Source organism: Melopsittacus undulatus, chromosome 8 (assembly GCF_012275295.1).
Source record: "Melopsittacus undulatus isolate bMelUnd1 chromosome 8, bMelUnd1.mat.Z, whole genome shotgun sequence".
Lineage (NCBI taxonomy): Eukaryota > Metazoa > Chordata > Aves > Psittaciformes > Psittaculidae > Melopsittacus > Melopsittacus undulatus.
In genome coordinates this window covers 21,857,749-21,879,708 of record NC_047534.1, presented here as the reverse complement: position 1 = coordinate 21,879,708, position 21,960 = coordinate 21,857,749, and the positions used below count along the sequence as shown (strand labels likewise).

At 40.4% G+C, this 21,960-nt stretch overlaps 1 protein-coding gene across 4 annotated transcripts in view; it reads left to right on the top strand.

Annotated features, from left to right (window-relative positions):
- Positions 1 to 21,960, top strand: part of HIPK3 (homeodomain interacting protein kinase 3) — a 100,692-nt gene that overhangs the window by 18,640 nt on the left and 60,092 nt on the right. For 3 of the 4 annotated variants that reach the window (XM_034065148.1, XM_034065149.1, XM_034065147.1), the window contains exon 1: positions 17,201 to 17,356. The exons of the other annotated variant lie outside the window; for it this stretch is intronic. The gene's annotated coding sequence lies outside the window, so the exon portion shown is untranslated. Of the gene's footprint in view, positions 1 to 17,200; positions 17,357 to 21,960 lie in introns of those variants that run through there. 4 annotated transcript variants of the gene reach the window in all.

Genomic DNA, 21,960 nt, shown 5'->3' with positions numbered 1-21,960 from the left:
TCCTTTTCTTTTGCCCTGTGATTGGAGAAAAATATAGGTTAGCCTTTAAACTTCTGTGGGAAGCAGGATATGAAGCAGCATTTCCCTGTGGTTTGTTAAACTATCCCTAACTTGAAAAAGAAGGGAAGAAAAACTCCATGCCTGTGACTGTAAGTGGAAACTTCATAGTAGTGCTGCTTTTTGACTTCTTTTCTGGTGAATTGTTACTTTGGCAATATGCATTATTTTGTGCTACTAGCAAATGTTGGTAAAAATAATCAGCATATAAAAATGAGAAATAGCTTGTTTGTATCATGTGCCATTTAAATTGCCTGGATTATCCAAAGGAAAGACTGAGTACAAGTGGTGATTAGAGACTTTGTGATGAATTTTATATACTGTTTCCACTTCCAAATATTAAAATTCAAGGTAGTTAAACTAGTATTACATGCTTTATATTGTTCAGTTTCCCTGGTTTATTTTTCATTTTTACATAAAGGAAAATCTATTTTAAAAGCTTTTTGAAAACTCTTTGTCTTCCATCTGTCATGAGGAGCATTTCTAGAGGGGAGGGGAAAGAAACAGAGTACTGTCTGAGGTAAATTTGATAGTAGAAGATGGGATAAAATAAGAGGCACTTAGACTAATTTAATTAATGCCATGGTGAATTTAAGAATATGCTGTCCTCTACAAGCATAAACATAGATCAGTAGCTGAATTAAGGAAGCAGTATTAGACTGCACCTGTCGGGTTTCAAACTGAATTCAGACCTTGTTTCAGTATTGCAGTTGGGACTGGCAGTTGCTGAAGGGATTAAATTATTTAAAGCCTTCAGCTGGCTAGTGTAGGCTAGCAGTAGCTTATAAAACACTTAATCTATTTTTTTAATCTCTTCATATGTTTGCTTTACTTAGACAGTAAAACTATACATGACACACACCTGCCACATTCTGAAGCTTCTTTGTTGGATAGTTTAAATTCATCAATTAGAGCAGCCTTTAAACTGTAACCATTTGGGTTTCTTTGACAATACACTTCTTGTTAGCCTGTACGTTTTTCTTTGATGAACTCAAAACTAAGCATGAAGTATGCAGACATAAAGTCCTTTTTTCCACAATTTCTCTTTCAAAAGAGGTTCCCTTCTCAAGCCAAATGATGCTCTCCAAATAATTGTTTACTCTTACCATTTAGTTTGCGATTGAAAAAGGAAACTAATTTCAAACAGTTTGGAGCTCTGGAACTATTTTTGTAGCATGTTAGCCAACTGCTTACACAGTATTGCAGTAAACCAGTTCAGAAATAGGTAATACTGTTTAGCTTGTTATGTGATATGCCACTTGTTTCTGGAAAGCTAAGAGTAAGTAATGAGTAGTTACAATATGGATTGGATGGAAAAGCAATCTGGATAGCTGTGCAACACAGGATTAATTAGGTAAATCCTCTTAGGTTTGATTAGCCATTGCTTAGATCTACAGTTTATTTTGTCATTGGTTGCTCCTGTTATTGTCTCCTTTCTGTCGAAGTTTTTTACTCGGATTTCAGTTTGGCATCATACCTTTTTTTGTGTCGAAATGAAGTGCCACTGAATTAACTCACACCCTTCCAAATAATAAGCAGAGTAACACCTGGAGTAAATTCAAATTAGTTTTGGTATTAAGAGTCTTTTTAATAATAAATTTCTTGTAAGGGTAATTTCTGTTTTGTTCAGCAAAAGATGTATTATGTCTTTTTAATTTGGCCTTCGATGTTAAGCTACAGGACAAATGGCCATCTGTATCTGCTAATAAGGATGAGTAAATGCTTATTCGTGGAGATGAAATGATTCCTGCAGTATGGTCTTCATAAAAAGCATATGTTGTTGATATTTCTGGCCAACTTTTAATATTTTTCTCCTTTTTCATTAACACAGTGAAAATGTGGTTTTATTTCTGTAAAATGGTTCTTGTAGCACCATCAGTAAAAAATAACTTAGATACTTGCTCTAATCTAGGCTTTTTTGATAATGTATAGTGTAAACTTGAAAAATTCAAAGTGCTTGTGTTGAAGTTGTTTCACTCATCAGTGTTCCTTATCTCACACTCTCAAACTTTTTTTTATTGGAATATGCCATTCTTCAGGAATAAGAAAGGAAAGGACAGAGGAGAAATAAAAATTCTTCCCCCTGGCCCTCAAGAGGCACAGAAAGTACAAGACAGGCACTTCAGGATGATAGCTAAATGGCTCAGCCAGCTGGGGATATGCAAGAAGGCATGGGAGGAATTGGGCATTTCAGTGGGTGGTAATCAAAGTTTCATCAGCGCTGGGATTTCATATTGTTATACAATGCTTTTGTACATACCAGGGCAAGGCTTCATGAGCACAAAATCTTGAAGAACAGTGTCCCTGTTTTTAGTACTCCTTCTGCAGAACAATTTGTTAGTTAGAATTTATGGCAAATATTTGTTCAGTAGTCCTCTAAGTATTGCTGCTTCTAGAAGGAAGTATTATGTCTGGAATTCTATTTCACCTTGAATGTCCTAGAAAACTTATCTTCATCTATGATTGATCAGCTGATCTGACCAGATCAGATGATCATCTAATATGATCTGGTCTAGTGGAAGGTGTCCCAGCCCAGGGCAGGGGGGTGGAACTCGATGAGCTTTAAGGTCCCTTCCAACCTAAACTTCTCTGTGATTCAATGACCTTCAAAAGCAAATTATAATAGAAATTTAACTCTTAGAATACAATGCTTTTTAATAGAAAATAAATTGAATATTGTAGTTGTTTCTAAAACTCTCTTCTTATAAGAAGACCAGAATGCTAGTTGGAAGAGACAAGTGGGGAATGCAGATGATTAAATAGTGCCTTTATAGCCTTCCCATTCCTTAAACTGGCGCAGGAGGGGGTTGGTGACTGTGAAAGATGAGAACTATCCCAGTTTACTTCTAACAGCCCCCTTGGGAACCATTCCAGCAGCCAGGCAGGTTTCGAGTACAGCGTGTGCCCTGGCACACCTCTGTGCTGAAGGCATGAAACTGTACTCCAGAAACCTCAGTTCCCAGCATTGATCGTAATTACGGCACACAAGGAAGAGGAAGACCTCCTTTTGAGTGTGCAGACACACCTTATGAGTGTGCAGGAGGACAGCTCTGGAAATGGAAAAATAATCGTGCAGCTCAAGTATGTTCTTGATATAGGATTAAAAAAATATAGTAAATGTGATTAAATTTAACATTGTTAAACTTCTACAGCGTTGGCAAGCTGTAAAGTTCAATCTCATTTAAAGAAAATCTGAACTTTGCTTATAGTACAGCAGTCTTCGTGCTTCCTGACAGACCACTACAATCCATTATGATTTTCCTTAACTGTAATGTGAATTTACTATAAAGCTTTTTCTGATTGAGAAGAAAACAAAACAAAACAGCACACTTTTCCCATTGTTCCTCTTTGTTTCCTTGGCTGGTTTTCAGTCCTGCTGTGTTGTTGGACATGAGGACATAAGACGACACCATGACTCCTGTGGACACATCCATGGGTGGTTTAGCTCTGCACTGAAATGGTGGCAGTGTGAGGAAATTCTGCAGATGACTGCAAAATCTATGACCATATGCCTCCCATTCAATGACTGAAGGGGAGAGTTTAGAAAACGTTGAGAAGTCTTTGGCAAAATGGTACAATTAATACCCACCAGCTTGATGCTAGGAGAAAGATGAGTTTAAGCTCTGAGCCATGTGTATCTTCCCTTTCTGACAGTCTTCTAGAAGATGGTGGGGTGCAGCTCCCCATATCATTGGTGGATGTCATTCCCAGCCTGCCAAGAACCATTTCAGATAATTAAGCAACATGATGAGTACATGATCGGCAGCAGTTACAGTTTTCCTGAGCCACTGGTTGGTCAGAAACTGGTATTGAGGCACTGTCAGTCAGCACTCTGTGCTGTGGGATGGGATGTACCAGTTGGTCTCATGAGACAAACTCATTTCAAGAGCTTTAATAATAGGGGGGTGACTCTCAATGGATGAGGAAACAGCTTTTCACCCGCTTTTTTTTTAATTTTTTTTTTGTTTTTAAACAAAACCATAAACCAAACCATGAAATTTGCAGTACCTGCACATTCCCAATACCAGGGATGGGATTATTTTTGTAAGATTCTCTTATAGAATAAAATATTCAGAGAGGTTTTATTTTTATTAGCACCTCGATTAGGTTCAGAAAGTTTTGCAGTAATTAGCAGTCTTTTCTGGGAAATACTGATTAAACCTGGTTTAGAAAAAGACTGATTCAACTAGGTTGACAGGATTCATGAAAGTGTAGTGATTTTGTAAATATCTGTCATAAGTAATGGTAACATGTTGCAGTGTAATCAAACTGTTGCATTTAAATTGTGTTTTTCTGCCAATATACTTCAGCTCAGTTATTTCTGAGGGCTGTCTTGATGTGTCTTAGGTAGAAGAATCTTTATACAGATGTCAAAGCAAACATTTTAGGGGATGTGTTAACTACTTCATTGCTAGGGAACCCATGAGCAGCAACTAAGCAAGACCAGTATACAGAAAAGAACTACAGAGACAAAAATATGTAAAATTGGGGAAAAAACAAAGCAGACTTCTAATTATGATTTGTGGAAATAGGAAGCTGTGTGTTTTCTGTGGTCTGAAATTAATCCTTTTTAAGCAACATTAGATATATTCCCTGCCACAATTACTTTTAATGGTAAAACATATGATAGCTAGCTCAGATAAAGTAGTTTTCTGAGCTAATATTGGTTTAGGATTATAGTGAAAAATAGATTTCACCTCCTCATAATAAACTAATTCCAAATTAAGATTTAAATTAAAAGGATAGAAAGAGGTCTCAAAAATAAATCACTTTGGAAGTCTCACAGATTCATTACAGTTTGTCTAATAAGCATCCAGCTTTAACAATTATACTCTAAAAAGTATTATTCAGACAAGTGTCACCAAAGATGTTTTAAGAAGTAAGCTTGATTCCATAGTCATTTAGTGAGGGTAATAAGGTACAAAAGGGAGTGCAAAATAATTGTAAACAATGTAAATGCAAATGATGCTAGAAATGACAGAATTGTGTCTGCTAGACCAGGAAACATTTCTGATGCTTCTGGCAAAAGACACACTTATTGTATTGAAAAGGGGATATGACCAGGTTGCTGCAATCAAGATACTCCATCACTGATCAGAAATACAGCTCTGAGCTGCTGTTTTTCTTTGTATATAAAGCAGGTCAGTTAAGGGACATGAGTCAACCAGCTCATTTCTAAGCATGGCTTAGTGCAAAGGCTACAGACAGTGATTAAAGTAGTTTTAAGTGCCTTATACTAAGAACACCAGTGTTAAAGAACTAGATAACTAGGCAATTTCCTATTGTATTTTTAATTAAAAGTAATATTTTGAGCTTGGAATTGAAATGTGAGAAAGTTAAAGAAGCAATTATTGAATTAAACTTGTGCTTTTAAGTATCATCTGCTAAGTGGAATGCTTTTCTGGCTTAAAAGTCCATGTAGGCAGCTAAAGCAATCTTTCACACATGTAATAGATACAACTGTTTAATAAAAAATAAATGAAGAGCTACTCATACCCTGCTGTGAAACAGTTGTTAGCTTCTAGTATAATACATGAATTTGCATCTGCTAAAAAAATGCACTTAAATGGTAAATAGTGTTTGATGACGGATAGTTACGTTTCATTGTGTTAAACCAAAAATATTTATGTTGCTTTTGAATTTCACATGTAAATAGCTGTCATTATGCTGGGGTACAAAAAGCCGATTTCCCTGTCTATGTGGCATGTAATGACGAATGCAGCTACCCTAACAATCCAGTGTTTTCTTTTGGTGGCTTTTTTTATACTTTTCTCAGTATAATTTTGACCTCCAAGTACCGGCTTTTGAGGGTATGTTGGTACACATGTAATCAGTGCTTGGAGAAATGGGAAATTACCTCAGTAGGATTCTGACCTCACCCATGTCGGTGATGTGATTTTTGAAGATACCAATGAGGCTGATATCGTATTCTTGGTCTTCACATGGTATACACATTTTTGTCTTTCACGAGAGGCAAAATGTTGGCAGCCTAACAATAATGAATAACGCTGGCACTGGCAAACTTTCTTCCTTCAGGAAGTAAGGGCTCCTGTGATGCAGGCGGGCAGCTGGTGCACTGCTATGACTCTGCCTATAGTGCTGGCCAACATTGTCTCCTCTTTCCTTGTATACCCTCTTTTTCTGTCGGAATCCATCTGTCGTCTCTTGTCTGATACTTAGCTAGCAAACTCTGTGATATTTACTTCAGAAGCCGTCATTTTGGTTTTTATTTTAGGGGACTCCTGACCATGAAATTCTGTTCCATAGTTTGGGCTACTCTGCTAATATTACTGTTTCTATGTCTATCAAAATTAATACCAATATTCTGCTTATTTCCACTAGCTCCTGTTAGTAATTTAATTTAAGCATTATGTGATTTTGATTGAGTTTTATTTAGTAGTTATAACAAAGACCAGTAGATATTTGAATGGTAACTTTTACTGTTATTCCAGCATTGATCTTAATAGCTGTATACGTAAGAAACTTGATAAACAAAATATTCAGTGTGCAGATTTTCTTCAGTAATCAATAATCATCTGGAGCCATATTCATCCTAGAAATAATTTTCCTGACCATAATGGGTTTGCACCAGGAATTCATTTAACCAGTGTTGCTTGTGTTGTGCATAACTGTCCATTAGCTTCCTTTCCTTTCTGCAGTGAGATGGTAGAAGATCAGGGCTCAGCTCTTATGATGCTGATCCTCCTGGCCTGTTCCTGAATGTATTATGATTAATAACTAATACCACTGGTGGTGATGATGTTCATATTTTGTGATTAACAACTACAAAGAAGAAATCTAGGTATAAAAGGAAACTGCATGAGGTATAGGGAGCAGAGTGAAACTAATATCAGGACTGCTTTTCTGTGTGTTGGCTGTAGTGTAGGATCTGGTGCCCTGTGTGCGATGCTTGCTGCTGTTGCCATGGAGACTGCTGAACACAGACCTTCTGTCCACCTGGGACCTCAGTTGCATGGGGAAGTCATCAGGATTTCTTTCCAAGTAATGACTTCATTTCCATGGTCTAGGGTGCCGCTTCCCAAGACCTGTGCATGTCCTTTCCTTGTTTTGTAATCTCTGCTTTAGTATAAATGAGAACCGAGTGAATAAAAACTGGTCCCACACATCTGCACTAAATACTTAGGGCTCAAAAAGAAATATCTTAAACCAGTGAATTAAATGGCTTTGCTTTTACTCTATAGACAGGTTGGTTGAAAAGTTCACACCTATAGCAGTAGTAAATACTGCTTTTTTTCTGCTCTTTTTCTTTTTGGGATATTTCAGTCTGTGCCCTAACACTTGCCCTTTTATCCATGACCTTGAGCTGCTTTTAGGTGTTTTTGTGAAACATGAATGATAGGTGATGTATTTCCTCACCTATCTATGCTTCTAAGATGCACTTTTAGGACATTTTGAGGTATTACCCAGAGTAAGAACTCTAATATTTAAAATTTATGAAATGGAATCATAAATTCAACTGAATATTTTGTAAAAAGCATATTTTTAATTGTAATCCGAGAGTAGCCAGCTCTTTGTTTTTAAATTATTTTATAAAATACATATAGAAAAAAAAGTAAGTCTCACAGGTGCTTGTTGAGGAAGGAAAAGGATAAATTAATTTACACTTCTTAAATTGTATCTGTCTAGAATAGCAGTACACCTTTTCCTTTTTAAAATATGGCACAATGTGCATGAAGTACATCAATCACTGGCGGATGCGCTATTTAGGTAATACGTGCCAGTTCATTACCTTATTCTGAGAGATGCAGTCTGCATTTAAAAAGAAGAAAAACTGAAAATGGTCCTGAGGTTCAGTGCACATATTAGAACTGTAGGAATTGTGTTTTCTAAGTCACAAGTACAGTGTTGGCACAAATGACATCTTTGTAGAACGATCTCCAATTCTCTATTTAATTGAGACCTTCTGTCTCATTTAAATAGCCGCTGAGACTGATACTGTAGGCCTTTTCTTGGGCCTCTGTGTCCTGATGGCAATTTTTCCATTACTTGTAGTCTCCTCCATGAGAATCTACAGCAAGATTGTTTCATTGCTATTGCAAAACTCTGAAGATAACGTTAAAATTTAGCATGTACATATTCAGTAAAATCTTGTTGTGACCCAGCAAGGCTCAGACTTCCTGGTGTAGCTATCACGTGTGATGCTTTGCAGTCTCTGTCACTTAATTTTCTCACCTGTTGTATCTCATCACTGTTCATTTTAGTGTTGAACATGACATGATGCCTATGACCATATTTTTATCTATACATAGATTTGCCATTTTCCTTTCAATTTCTGCTTGTCACCTTCTTTTAAACACGAGATCATATAGGGTTGTATTCTCTGTTACAATAACAGTGGTAATTATATCAAAGGATGATAAAGCCAGAAAAACCAACCCATTTCCTGTCTGCCTTCACCCCAGATGTAATTAAAATGTTACATGGGTAGACACACTGTCTTCAAAAACTGATGCTGTGGCAATATTTTAGTGTATTTTACGCTAAAACATTTGTTGTTTAATCAAGTCTTTGTAATCTAAGAAAATAACATGAGCTTTAAGTCTTCATAACAGTAGTATGCTTAAAAAAGAAAAAGCAAATGAAAATATTTAGAAACGTTTTCCTATGATTAAAATGCTTATAAACTTTAAAAGTTACAAGCTAAAGCATGGCCACCATCTACTGCACATGCAGTTAGCTAAGTGGAAATGTTACCTTATCTTCTCCTCCATTGTTTGAAAAGAGATTGCTTAGAGGTTACAGTATTTGGTGGACCATAATGACTGGCTGCAGCTATTGTTCTTGTGATGTGATACCTTCTGCCAAGTGTCTCATTACTAGGAGTGGACATGGTGTATTTCACTGGGTCAAAACAATTCATTAAACTGCTGCTGAACACATTTTCCTTTGGAACAGATATGGGCTATTAGTGGTTTGGAACAGAAAAATAAGACAAAATAAGCACAAGCTAGTTTTTTAACATTTGGAAATTTCTTCAGAATATTTGTATCTCAGAATGAACACATTTATAGGAAAATAAGTTCTTAGAACTTAGAAAGAAATGTTTTGGATTTTTTCCATATAATGGTTTGATCTGGTTACATAACCCAGGTAATTAAAACGTTCTTGTTCTGTTGTTCATTTTAGCAGGAGAGTCTCTAATATGGTAATTTCAATCTTTAGGAGATATTTTTAACTGGTATTTCATTAATGATGTCTCATGGGGGGGGAAATAAGGAAGACTAAGATACCTGCTTTTAAAAAGTAGGAAACCAGATGGGTGACTTCCTGATGTATTAAGCTATTAAGGGAGGCTGTAGGTGAACATTTGCAAGCCATGTGCAAATTGACTTGGGTAAAACTGCTTCTCAGGAAGGATTTGTGTCACAGACAAGATTAGTAGCAGGACCTTTCGTCAGTGCAACAAAAGGGTTGTTTGGTTTGGTTAGATTTTAATGTGGTCAGACTCTAGCTGCTGATAGCAAAGCCCTAGCTCAGTCCTCAAGTGCTCTGACAGTGAAATTGGAAGGACCCAGTTAATGAGTTGGTCTTCCATTTAATTCTGAAATAGGCTTGGATGCGATTCAATGCCTGCCAGAGTTAAACTAGGCTGCACTCCTTTCTGCTGGGATCTGCTGGGGTTTGCGGGGGACAGTGATGGATTTGTCATCAAGATAAAACTTCTGTTTGCCATGATAAATCATCAGCCCAAACTAGGAGTCAATTAATCAGACTACTTAACTTTAAAAGGCTTTGGAATGTGTCCCAAAAGCACAACCCTAGGAATCTTTATTCAAGTAAATAGTTTTCCTGGAGTCAGTGGACCTGTTAATAAGCAGCTACTCACTTGAGTAATGCAGGATTATGTTGTAATTCTGTAATTTGACTGCTTGCTTATGTTTAATGACGTTTCTTTGTCGAAATGATGCGTTTTGGGAAGTGAGGTCAGCTGGAACATTTCTGGTGTTCATCTGTCTGCAGCCCTTGATCTTGCAATGTATCAGTCCCTAAAAAAAGAAGTGATTACTCAACTGTAAATCTGAAATGGTTGGTAATGTTATTGGATGGTACCCTATGCATATTCTCACGTGTACGGTGCAGAAATGATGCTCATTTCAAAACAGTAGTAGAAAGTACAGTATTTTCTATTAAAGATTTTACAAATTAACACTATATAATTGTTTTTTTTAGTTCTAAGTAAGTTTCAGAGTGGCGTTTCTATTTTGAAAAGTTGATGTTCTCCTCCATACAAACAAAATTTCAATGTCGTCTTAACTTTTTTTTAAGTAAAAATATTTTTCCCCAATGTTTTGATATCGCTAATTTGGTAACATTAGTTTTACTATGCTCCAAAATGAAGCATACCTTTTATAGCCAGCAATTTAAAGCTGCATTTTCTTTTTTATTTTGAAATCTGTCAGTGTGATTCTGTGTTACAATTCTTACTTTTCACTGATGGCCTTGGATGTTATTTTTCTCAGATTATATAAGATTCTCACAGTTTTGTTGTGGAGTATTCTAATATGGTAAAATATTATATTTGCCCTTGCCAAGAGCCTCAAAATTAGAAACACAGTGGATTCTTGTACACATTTAACATTTGTTAATCCTAATAATCACTTCAAATTGTTTTCCTGCTGGAGAGAGAGAATAAAAAATGTGAATATTAAATATTCTTATGTGAAAACACCAGAAAGACTACATTAAAATAGCAAGACTCTTACAAGAAAATTTACAGCTTCAAACTACAAATTTACATTATCATGACACATTTAATGAAGATCTACCCTTTCCTTGTGGATCTCCTAAGGTGTATGCATGACGAATGATCAGGCTTGTTCAGTTTGGAGAAGAGAAGGCTCATGGGAGAACTTATAATAGTCTTTCAGTATGTAAAGGGGACCTACAAGAAATCTGGGGAGGGACTTTTGACAAGGGCCTGCAGTGACAGGACAAGGGAAAATGGCTTTAAGCTGACAGAGGGGAGATTTAAGTTGGATATTAGGGAGAAGTTCTTCCCTGTGAGGGTGGTGAGGCACTGGCACGGTTGCCGAGAGAAGCTGTGGTTACCCCAGAGAAGCAGTGTTCAAGGCCAGGCTGGACAGGGCTTGGAGCAACCTGGTCTAGTGGAGGTTGTACCTGCTCACGGCAGTGGGTTGGAACTGGATGAGCTTTAAGGTCTCTTCCAACCCAAAGCAGTCTGTAATCCTATGATACTTCTATGGCTCCTACAAAGATGCAAAAACAGACTGAAAAGGAAAATAGAGATGGAAAAATACAATACCATGTACATTATAGTTCATATGGTCCAGGAAAGGTGTTTAAACTACTCTGTAGAATACTGTATTACTCTTAACTATTTATGGTCCTCTGTAAATATGAACGAGAACTTACTATAGCTTAAGACATCTGTCAGATCTACACCTATTGATGTAATATGAGCACAAACAGAGAAATAAGTGTTTCACAGTATCCCTGAACAAAATAATCTGTGAAAAGTGGAAGGGTGACATTATTTTTAAATTGAGTGGTCCTAGCTGGTTGTTTCAAAAACTGTGGCACCTAAAAGAACAGTAAAGTTGAAAACAAACATTTTTTTTATTTAAAAACAAATCTGAAAATCCTAAGCTGAAGTAGTAATTATTTATATAATTTCAAGATAAACCCTTAATATTTTTCCAGACCTTGATACTGGTCCTCAGCACCAACTCTTATAATCCGCTTCTATTGGGTTGCAGTTTCTTTTAATTTTTCAATGATGGGACATAACAAATCAAGGCTGATTTTTTATTTTTTAATTTGGTGAGTACTTTTTTTTTTTTTGAAAGCTGTAAGTCCTTGCACAAGATTGGCTGCCCACCATTTTTCTTAAGGAAAGCCATCTAAGAGGCAGCTCATCTCAAGTCAGCCAGCTTTTATCTACATCATAATAAAAAATATTTTAAAGATTCTACTTTTCCTAAGACTTACCATTTTACTCACCATGTTATCATCTTTGTATGCAAGACAAGTTAATTTCCTAAGAGTTACCATTAACACTTGGTAGAATTTGAATTGGCAATGTCAGAATGGTGTGTGAGGTTCCTTAGAACCAGTTTTTAAGGGCTGAGGGAAAAACAAGCATAAAGACAGGCAGCTGAAGAATGTTTTCAGTCTGGTTTTCACCTTTGGAAGAGCCACAGAAGTAGATTGATCTTCATGTGTATCTTAGGACATCCTCAGGGAATGGTGATGCTTTCATGAAAATGAATATCGGCACAAGCATGGCCCTTGAACAAAGCCCCAGAAAGCACCACCAGCCCGTGGAGGTGTGTTCTGTCCTTTGCAGTTTTTAAATCTTATGGAGGATCCAGGCTATTCATTTAACTTGCAAATTAAAGAGCAAGCAAGAAAAAAAAATACCCCCTGCCTTTTCTTCTAGTCCTCTATTAAAGCTGGTTTAGTAAAGTAAGTAGCATTTTGATGCAAAAAAAAAAAACAAACCCACAAACAACCCAAACAATGAAGTGGAAAATAAAAGCTGAAAAATACATGTTTGAATATCTGTGCTTATTTTTGAAAAGTACTTAAATAATGTGAACTGCATAGAGAAACACGTGTTTTTTAATTGAAGAAACATAGTGCTTCTCAACTGACCTTCCACTTGTTGCAGAAAGAGCAAAGTGTATGTTTGCTTTCAATTTGAAAGTAATCTTCCATTTTGGCCCAGCAACAGAAGGTTGGATTTCGCATATGTCTGGCAAACAAATCTATGGGGAGGGCATCTGGGGAACTTTGAACTAGGTTTATCAGAATATGATGGTAATCAGTGGAAAGTGTAAATTTGAATGTTTATGTTTTAGGAAAGCACTTTTTATCAATGTAACTCTGATCCCTTTACAGGTTTCAGCAGAAATTTGGATCTTGAAAGGTTTTAATCCAAATGCATCACACTCAATGCTTTGTCTCATAATACAAGTCATACTTCAGTGACAGTTACATCAGTTTAAAAATACTTTAGATAAAGAATTGAGAGGATAAAAAACATAGTTAACTCTGTCCAGTCTTCTTACTGTTTTGGGAGGATAAATATGGTGAGCATAAAATATTTCAGCAAATGTGACAAACAGTGTAGCAATACCATAATTTGAAGTCCTACCACAAATTAATTCACTGCTTGACATATACTGCTAAATACTGTGGGAAAGACTGAAGACTATGGTTAAGAAAAGAGAAAGCTTAAGAAAAGGAGAAATTGAAGTGGAACTGTCCCCTATTTCAGCCTCCTTCTGTGGGTCAGTGCTTGCTGCTCGTACTCTGCAGGTTAGGTGATTACAGCCTGGATACGTTCAGTGGCCACAACAGTGTGTTGCCAACCAGCATGCTTCTGGGCTGTTTAGATTTCGTAATTTCTCCCCAGAAAGCTAAAATGAAGTCTACACAGCCCTACCTACTAGCTGACAAGGAAAAACTCTGCCTTCCCCTGTTTTGCTGGGTGAGTTGAATCTACTAAATGGAGGGTTATGAGTGGGAGAATTCAACTGGATGTGTAGAGAAGATCAAGGAAATCGTAAGGATGCAGTTCTTCCCCTTTTCAGAGGGGTGGACTTTGAGCATGGCTTGCTGTTTCATGCAGTTGCACCCTGTGTTATTAGCGACCAGGTGAAGGGCCTGGTGGATGGAATTACAGCCCTACAGTCTCGCCTTCTGTCCCTTATCTTTGTTGTTTGGCTCTTCTGGGCAGCTCTAATAGCACAGCCTTGTTCAGGACTCAAGTTTGTTCAAGAGTTAAGAGCTCAGCTGATCTAAACAACTCATAACCTGATATAAACAACTCATACTGGCTGTAAAAAGTGTTTTGATGATACATCTTATAGCAGTTTGATGAGTAAAACAAATTGTTCTAGCCAAAGCATTTTCTGTCTGTGTCTACGCTTGGGATTTTGATAACAAAAATAGCACAAAATGTCATTGCTAGTTGTGCTGCCAGAAATTCTCAGCCTGTGTTTGTCCTCAGATCATCTCTTTTTGCTGCATAATAGATTACATCAATTGGAAATGTCTTCTTTAACTTCTGTTTCTTCTTTCCACTTTGAGCACTCACACCTAACAATTGCTTAATCCTCTGTAAAGGTACAGGAACAAGGTGAAACAGAGGCCTGTGGAGAGGTGTGGTGTTTCACTGCTGAAGTTTATAAATGAATATAAATGACATGGGCCTCCTTTCACAGAGTTACTTAAGTACTTTGAAACAAAACACTCCCCTCAGAGTGGTATCAGTAGTCCACACTACTTACAGGTGTAACAGGAGTTTCTGTATTAACCCCTCAGCTGCCTGTCAGCACAAAATACCTGCTAAGAGAAAATCAGGGCAAGAATGTGTTCACTGTTTTTCAGGTGACAAAAAAAATCATGCAAGGGCTTCTCAGGCAGTCATGTTTAACCTCTGATAGAAATGTTCATCAGTGTTTAAAATTCGCTTATGCATCTAATGTTGCTTTACCGCATGTTGTGGGTAATTAAAAACTCTTCTGTGCCCAAAGGAAGACTTACAAGCAGTCAAGTGCCAGAGGAGGTTTGGCGCTTCAGCTTGCTGTAGCGCTACTGGCCATTTCATGCCAGGCGGACCCCTTAGTACAATGAGATTTGCACAAAGCACAGGGAAGCCTTCAATTGAAACAACATCCAAGTGAGGACAAACACTGGCTCTTCAGAGAGCTGCTGTGCTCCACAGAAGCAATTGGAAGAGTTTTGAAGAGATTTGAGAGTTTGATTATATGCTGGTGATGTTCCCATTGTAGGCTGAGGGGAAGTCTGGCTTCATCTGATTAGCAAAAACTGGAATGTGAGGACCAGCCTGATGGTGGTGAGATGTTTTGGGAGGCTCTGTTATGTAGCAAACATGACCAACTCAAAACTCCAGAAAGAGACCAGTGTAATGGAAGAAGTTTATCCCGTATCTTCTAAACCTGAAATCTATTTGTGAAAGTTGGTGAAAATCGTGCAGGCACATCAGCAGAGCATTGGATTCACAATTTTGTCTATTTTTAGAGGATGGGTCTCGTTCATGTTCACCGTATTTTGGTTGAATGACTACTGTCAATTTGGTTATCAAAAACTTACATGGTGAAAAATACGAGAACTAGAAATAGTTCTTAAAAAACAGCTGTAAAAAATACGTCAAGACTAGTTAGTAGCTGAGGAGGAGGATTTGGGGATATTTCATAGATCCCAAGTGTTTAATTTGGAGTGACACGTATGCCAGTTTATATCTGTGTATGGAATACTGTCACAGGCTGAATCAGCAGATATTTAATGCTTTGGTTGGTGAAGTAATTTTGGAGTTTGTATGGTTGCAGCAAGAATGTTTATCAACAATTCAAGTCTTTTGAAATAGATTATAGGATGATAAAACATGTGTCTGAGTAATTCCAGAGGACGTTATTTTTTTGGGAGATGTGTGAAGAGAAGCTTGATTAATATCTGTAAAATTAGTAAGCAAAAGATGTGATGAGCAGCTCTTGAGAACTGTAATTTGCTAACACTGACACCCACCTATTTTTCTCCACCCTTAAATTATATGTCTCATTACTTACAAGACCGCATATTGGTGACATGATGGTACTAACTCGAGTGTTAGGTTTTAGTACTTCGGTACAATAACTCTGTCTTCTCCAGTTAATTAATTCAAATTCTGACTTCACATCTAACGATATTACCAGGGCTGGACCTAAACAAAGGTTAAAATCAAGCAGACAAGCATTAAAAATCCTGGAACAGGGAGTGTAAGAAAAATAGGGGAGTACATAGAGTTGTACAAGTAAATAAAGAAATTCTTGGTTATTTTTGGCAAGAGGTGGAGAAGCATGTGATGACCAGTTGTAGCCAAGGATTTATCTTGGGGCTCACTACTTTATAGGCCAACAGCAATTCCTTTTTTGCCCCACATCAGCTGAATACTATTTAGGGTCAAGAATGCTGTTTGCAGAAGTTGACTAGTCCTACAAGCAACCACTAATATTCACTAAGTGTTGTGTAACATTAGGCACTGAGGGTGCATCCTGTTGTTTTGGCAAGAGCTGAGCAAGGCAGAGCGATGGACTGTCCTGTGGGACACAACATGGTTATTGCGTTTTCTGTGTCCTGTTACTTCTGTAGCCAGTGGTGTGACTGATGGTGTCTGGCTGTGGTGGCAGGGGCTGCTCAGCAGGGAAAGATGGCAGGCTGGACCTAGAAGGTTGGTGCTTCACTTTCAGGGCTGGGAAGGGGACTCACTTCATCTTATAATGCAGGAACCCTAATTTAAACAAGTCTAGAGGTGATGTGTTCACTCTCATATTGCCATCTTCTAAACTCCACTTTTTGAGAGTTGGGTCTTTTCCATGATGCATTCCTCATCCCAAAGGTCTGTGAATTACGGTACAGGAGCTGGTAGCCAAGGAGATGGGGACGAATTGCTCACCATTCCATGTTTGACAATTAGGAGTGCGGGCATTGGAGGACCACTGGGGGTTTGTGGGTGCTCCTCGAGGAGCTCACATGAAATTGCCTTCCTCCAGGTAGTGATGGACTGGGGTGGGTAGAGGAGAGTTCGCGGTGGGAGCATCTGAAGTTGCCCTCGTAGGTCTGCCCGGCTTACGCAGAGGGTCCTGCCTTGGCCTCGCCGCTAACCTGCAGCTTGGGGGGTGATGGCAACGCACCTGCCCGGCCCCTCCGATGCGGAGAGGCAGGGTGAGCGCCAGGCATTACTTAGGCGCCACTTAGGCGCCCGGCTTCGCCCGAGCCCGGGTTGCCATGGCCGGCGAGGCAGCTGTGCCTATGCGCTGCGGACTGACAGAGCGCTCGGGTGGGTCCGGCGGGGCCGAGTGGGGGCGCTGCCGCTGAGGCTCTGGGCGGGCGGCGGGAGGGCCCTGCAGGTAGGGCCCCGCAGGCTGGGCGCGGGGCCGGGGCACGCGGAGCCCGCAGGCCCCCTCCGCAGAGGCCCCGCCGCTCTGTGGCGATGGGTGGTAGGCGCCGCTAGGCCGGCACGGGCAGGGCAGCCGCGGAGGCGGGAGGACGCGTAGGAGGCGGCGGCCGGGGGCGGGCTGGGTCCCTCCCCGGGAAGATGAGGCGGAGGCCCGGGCTGCCGAGCGGGCTGAGCTGGGGCGCTTCCCTCCCAGCCGCCAGGACAAGATGGCAGCGGCCAAGGCGGCGGCGGCAGGAGCGGCGGGGGTGAGGCGCTGAGCCCGGCGGAGCGGAGCTTCACCGTGGCGCTCCCGGACATGCCCAGGGTGGCGGCGGCAGCTACAGATCGGACGCCAGCGCGGCCCGCTCCGTGAAGGTGAGCGCCGGGCTAGGCGCGGGGCCGTTCCTGGTGGGCGGCGAGGGGCACTGCCTCCGCCGCCACCTTTCGTCTCTTTTCCGTGGGGGGCTGCGGGGTGGAGGGGCGGGGCAAGCCGTTACCCCCCTGTCCCGGGTGCGGCAGGCACGGTGCGCCGCCGCCCTTGTCGGAGTGGCGGGGAGCGGTCAGTACTGTTTCCCCTTCCTCTTCCCGTCGCCCTCGACGGCGCCTGTTCCGCCGCGCCCGCGAAGTTCCTCTGTTCCCGGCGCAGGGAAGCACCCGCCCCGAGCGCTGCCCGGGTGCCGGGCGAGGCCGCCGCCGCTCGGTGGGAGAAAGGCGTGGCCGCCCGCCTCGCCCGTTACCGGCCGCGGGGCGGTGTTGGGCCGGGCGGATCCTGGCAGTGCACCGCTCCCCTCCTGGGCGCTCCGCGGCCGCCTCCCTCTTGTACAGTGCTCTCAGGCTGGCGGCGGGTGCTTCCCAGCGCTGCGCCGGGGGTCCCGGGGCGGTGCCCGGGTGCGGCGGTGGCTCCTACCCCGGCGGGACCCAGGCGGCGTTCCTCAGCCTGAGCCCCGAGCAGAGCCCCGCGGGAGCCGCTCCTCCGAGCTGGGCGGTGGCTGGGATCGGGCGGGGAGCGAACGGTGCTGCGGGGCCGATGTAAATAAACACAACTGGAAAGGAAGCTGACGCTTCAAAATTTGGTCAGTTCTCAAAAACTAGCTGTATAAAACCAGGCGTGGGGTGGTATTGTTGCTGGTGGCTTTAACGTAGTGATTGCAGCAGGGATTATGCTGCGTTTGTGCTGGTTCTTCATTCATCGTGGAATCAATTATAAACATGACAGATGTGTTTGCGTGTGTTTAATGCTGTAGCAAATGTTGTTTTTCATTTTTTTTTTCTTTTTAAATTTTAGTTTACGTTAAGCCCTCAACCATCAGTGCTCTGTGCTTATGTATATATAAATATCTTTCTTTTGAGGCTATACTTTTGTTATGAACTGTGCATCTGACTTGGTGCCAAACCCGGCAATGGTTTCCTTTTTTGTTAACTTTGTGAGTTGTTTTGAGATTCCCAGGCTTGCCTTCCCAGGAATTATGTGGCTCTCTGATGTTTTTGTATCTTCCTGCTTGTGTACAATCGTGTCTATTTCAGTTATTTTTGTATCTTTAAATTGTGGGGAAAATGTGAAATTGACATGAGAGGCAATTACATTGAGTAGAGCTGTAGTTGTTGATTACAATGCATATTTCTCTGGTTATTTTTTGCTGTTGGTATTACCTCCCATTACATCATTTGCAAAAAGTTTCTGCTGTGATTGGCTTTACGGGAAGTAGAAAAGCTTGGTTAGGCTGTGAGGACTGACTTTGTGACATAATAATGCCGTAACAGAATAAATTGGCTAAAGGTTTCTATAAATGAAGTTTAAGATTCATGCAGTAGCTATCTAATAAGCGTGGCAGCCAGCAAAGAGATTAATTAAGCACCTGGAAAATAGGTCAGGGCTGTATTACAGAGCATCATGGTGAGATCGCAAATAAATAGAGCAAAGTGTTAGCGTGGACTTACCGGGGGAAAACTGATCCTGATAGAACGGTGGTGGCCGCTTTATCTGCGCTACCACGAGCCATTTATGGTAGCACTCGGTGAGATGGTGTTTTATCATCATGGAAAACAGGAATTCAATAGAGTTTGCATTGAGTGTGTTTATTGCCAGGGACTTGAATTGTAGTGCGAGTTGTCCTGCTTGCTCAGGGGCTAGCATCAGTTGCACTTGTGAATTATTTTTCTCATAACTTCATTTGGCTAGATGCTCTTAATTCTGGTGGTGGTGGTGTGCTTCTCTTCGGCCTTGAGAACTCTGCATTCAGAGAGATTTCATCAGCTGGAATAAAGTTGCATTGAAAAACTTCCTGGAAAGCTGCCCCTGACCTGGGGTCTCTGCTGGGATGTGTGGGTTTTTTTCTGTTTCAGGTTTTTTGTATTTGCATGTTTTCTCCCTCCTGTCTTTCAAATAACTACCTACAGAAATAGGAAAATGAGACTCTCTGGCATCTCATTATGCAGGAGACACAAAGGCAGGGTGTGGGGAGGAAGAGTGAGCTTTCAACTCATCCTGCAGAAGATACAACTGCTAGAAATACTAGAAGGTGTGTGTGCTGCTTCTCTTACTGTGTGCTTCTACTTATAGCAGTTGCTTCAAAGCAAATACTGTTTTGGAGGTGCTTTTTTGAAAAGTATCTGTCAGCTTAATCGTGTCTATTCAAGGGGATGGAACGCTGAGCAGCACTTCCAGAGGCAGTATTAGCTTATCAGCTCCTGGGTAAAACAGAATTAACTATGCTTAATTCTTGTGATAATCCCAACCTAAATGTGTAGGAATGTCAGGCTGTGCTTCTCCAAGCTTGTATGTTTAGGGATGCACCTCTCTGTGCTATTTCAAGGGATTGCACTTACTGGTTTTAGAATGGTTTTCTCTTTAACAGCATATATTCTCTTTCTTGCATTTCCATCTGCCAGTATGTTGATTATAGCATCAAAGATCTTTTTGACGGAACACTGCGTTTTGAAGCAGGAAATTTGTAGTTGGCTTTCTTTGCATGTATGTATGTAGGGGAGTAAAAGCATTAGTAACGGGAACAGCTTTGTTGTGTGAGCCCAAATGTCTATTTCAGAGGAACGTTAAATACAGAAGGAAAACTTCTTTTAATTGAGCTGAATCTTGATGTTGCAGTGTGAGGCCTGTGAGGTGTTGTGGCACACAACTGCTGGGCACATAGAGAATAGTTACTATAGGCAGTTTTATTTTCTGCATGGAACTTTGTGGAAAAAAGCAGACACCATTCGTGCTTTTTGAAATCCTTTTATTAGACAAGCCTTACCCTCGCTGAATATGTGATGATCTCATTCCATCTGCAGAAGCATTACAGCTGAGGTAGACTGCTCTGTCGCCTAACACCAGTGTGAGTTGGGTAGAGAGCAGGCCTGGGAATCAACTGGTGTTCCTTGACCAAGGAAGGAAAAAATGTGGGAGTAGGATGCTCTTGTGGAGATACCAGCTCTCCGTTACATGTCGCTGTTTTGTGAAACAGTATCCCCCTTTCATATGTCAAGAAAGCTCGTTCATACCTTTCTGTATTTTCTCAGTTTCTTCAATTAGCTGATGATTTTACAGTATCTCCGTTAGAGGAGAATTTCAGAAGTCCTGGCATAAGATTAATTTGATGAAGAAAACATCCTTAGCACTTTGCTGAAACTATGGAGCTCCAGTAAGTGGGTTATGTAAACTCATAGCTAGTCAAATACTTATTTTCAACTGGCCTATGACATTTGCTTGCCTTTGAAAATAAGAGTAGTGAGAACTGAGCTCGATGGTGGGGACCTTTCACTAAGTTAATGTTTCTGTTCCTAAGTCACTAAAATACTGTTTTTCTTCAGATATCTTGACTGAAAATCTGAGACGGAGTGGAAAATAATGTATTGCTTTCAGTCCAGCTCTTGGAATAAAAGCTTATTCTTTGGGTGAAGGATGAGATGGATCTCTAAGCATCTGAAACTGTTTCAGAACTCTGGGTGGGCTCTGTGCAAAACCAAATATGAAGGAATTGGCAAGGATGAGCCCTGTTAGAGATAGCTGGTGATTGTGCAATGCACCTTGAATCACGATTGAACTACATTTAAAACACCTTTCTATGTTATGGTATGGGTGACCTTTGACTTCTGTGGCAGTGAACACCCTCTGTTTGACCTGAAATAACCTGTAATGAAGTACAAAGCCTGGAAAATCCTGTTACCTGTTCTTGGCCTACCTGCCCTCCCTCCATAGACCATCTGGAATATAAAAGAGACAGAAGCTCTTGAGACTTCTAGAGAAATTGAAGCTCTTTCTCCTCAGAGGCAGTGACTTTTGAGTGACAGATGAGCAGAGGAACAACATGTAATTGTGAAAGTGGGTTGTAATCTGTGGCTTTAGTTGATAGTGTAGTATTTCCTACGGGTAGGTGCCGTTGTCCTCCTTCCACAGCCTAATTCTTCAGTTGTTTTATTTCAATGTAGTGAATGTTGGGAAAGATGGCAAGAAGTGGTTTGAGTCTTGGTTTTAGGTGCGGTTTGGGGCTAATCTTTGTAGAGGTTTGTAGTATTTTTTTGCGTAATGTCACTTTTTTTTCTTTTTGTTGTACAGTGTCTTGATATTCAACTTTAATTTTCAGAGTGGTTAATTTTCTGACAAAGTGAGGTTAATCTCTTGCTTAGCAATTTTGCTTGGAAATGGAAGGAGAGCCAAATAACTGATGTGGTTTTTAAGCAAATCAAGTAGTTTAGTTCTGGTTTGTTTTGTTGGTATTTTTATTCTTAGTGACTTGCAATCAGTTTAAGATCAAAATATCTCTGTTATTAACTTTTCATATTTGATAGCCCCATCATTCAGTAAACTTTTTGTACCGTCTTTTTTCGCCTTGTATTTTCAGAATAAAGTAGGAAATACTCCTTTTTGGAAGTATGGCCTTTTCTTCAACTCTACTGTGCCCTACAACAGTTAGATGAAGGATGAAGCCTGGAAAATAAAGTTCACGTTCCACAACACAGCAATAAGACAAGACCCAGTGAAA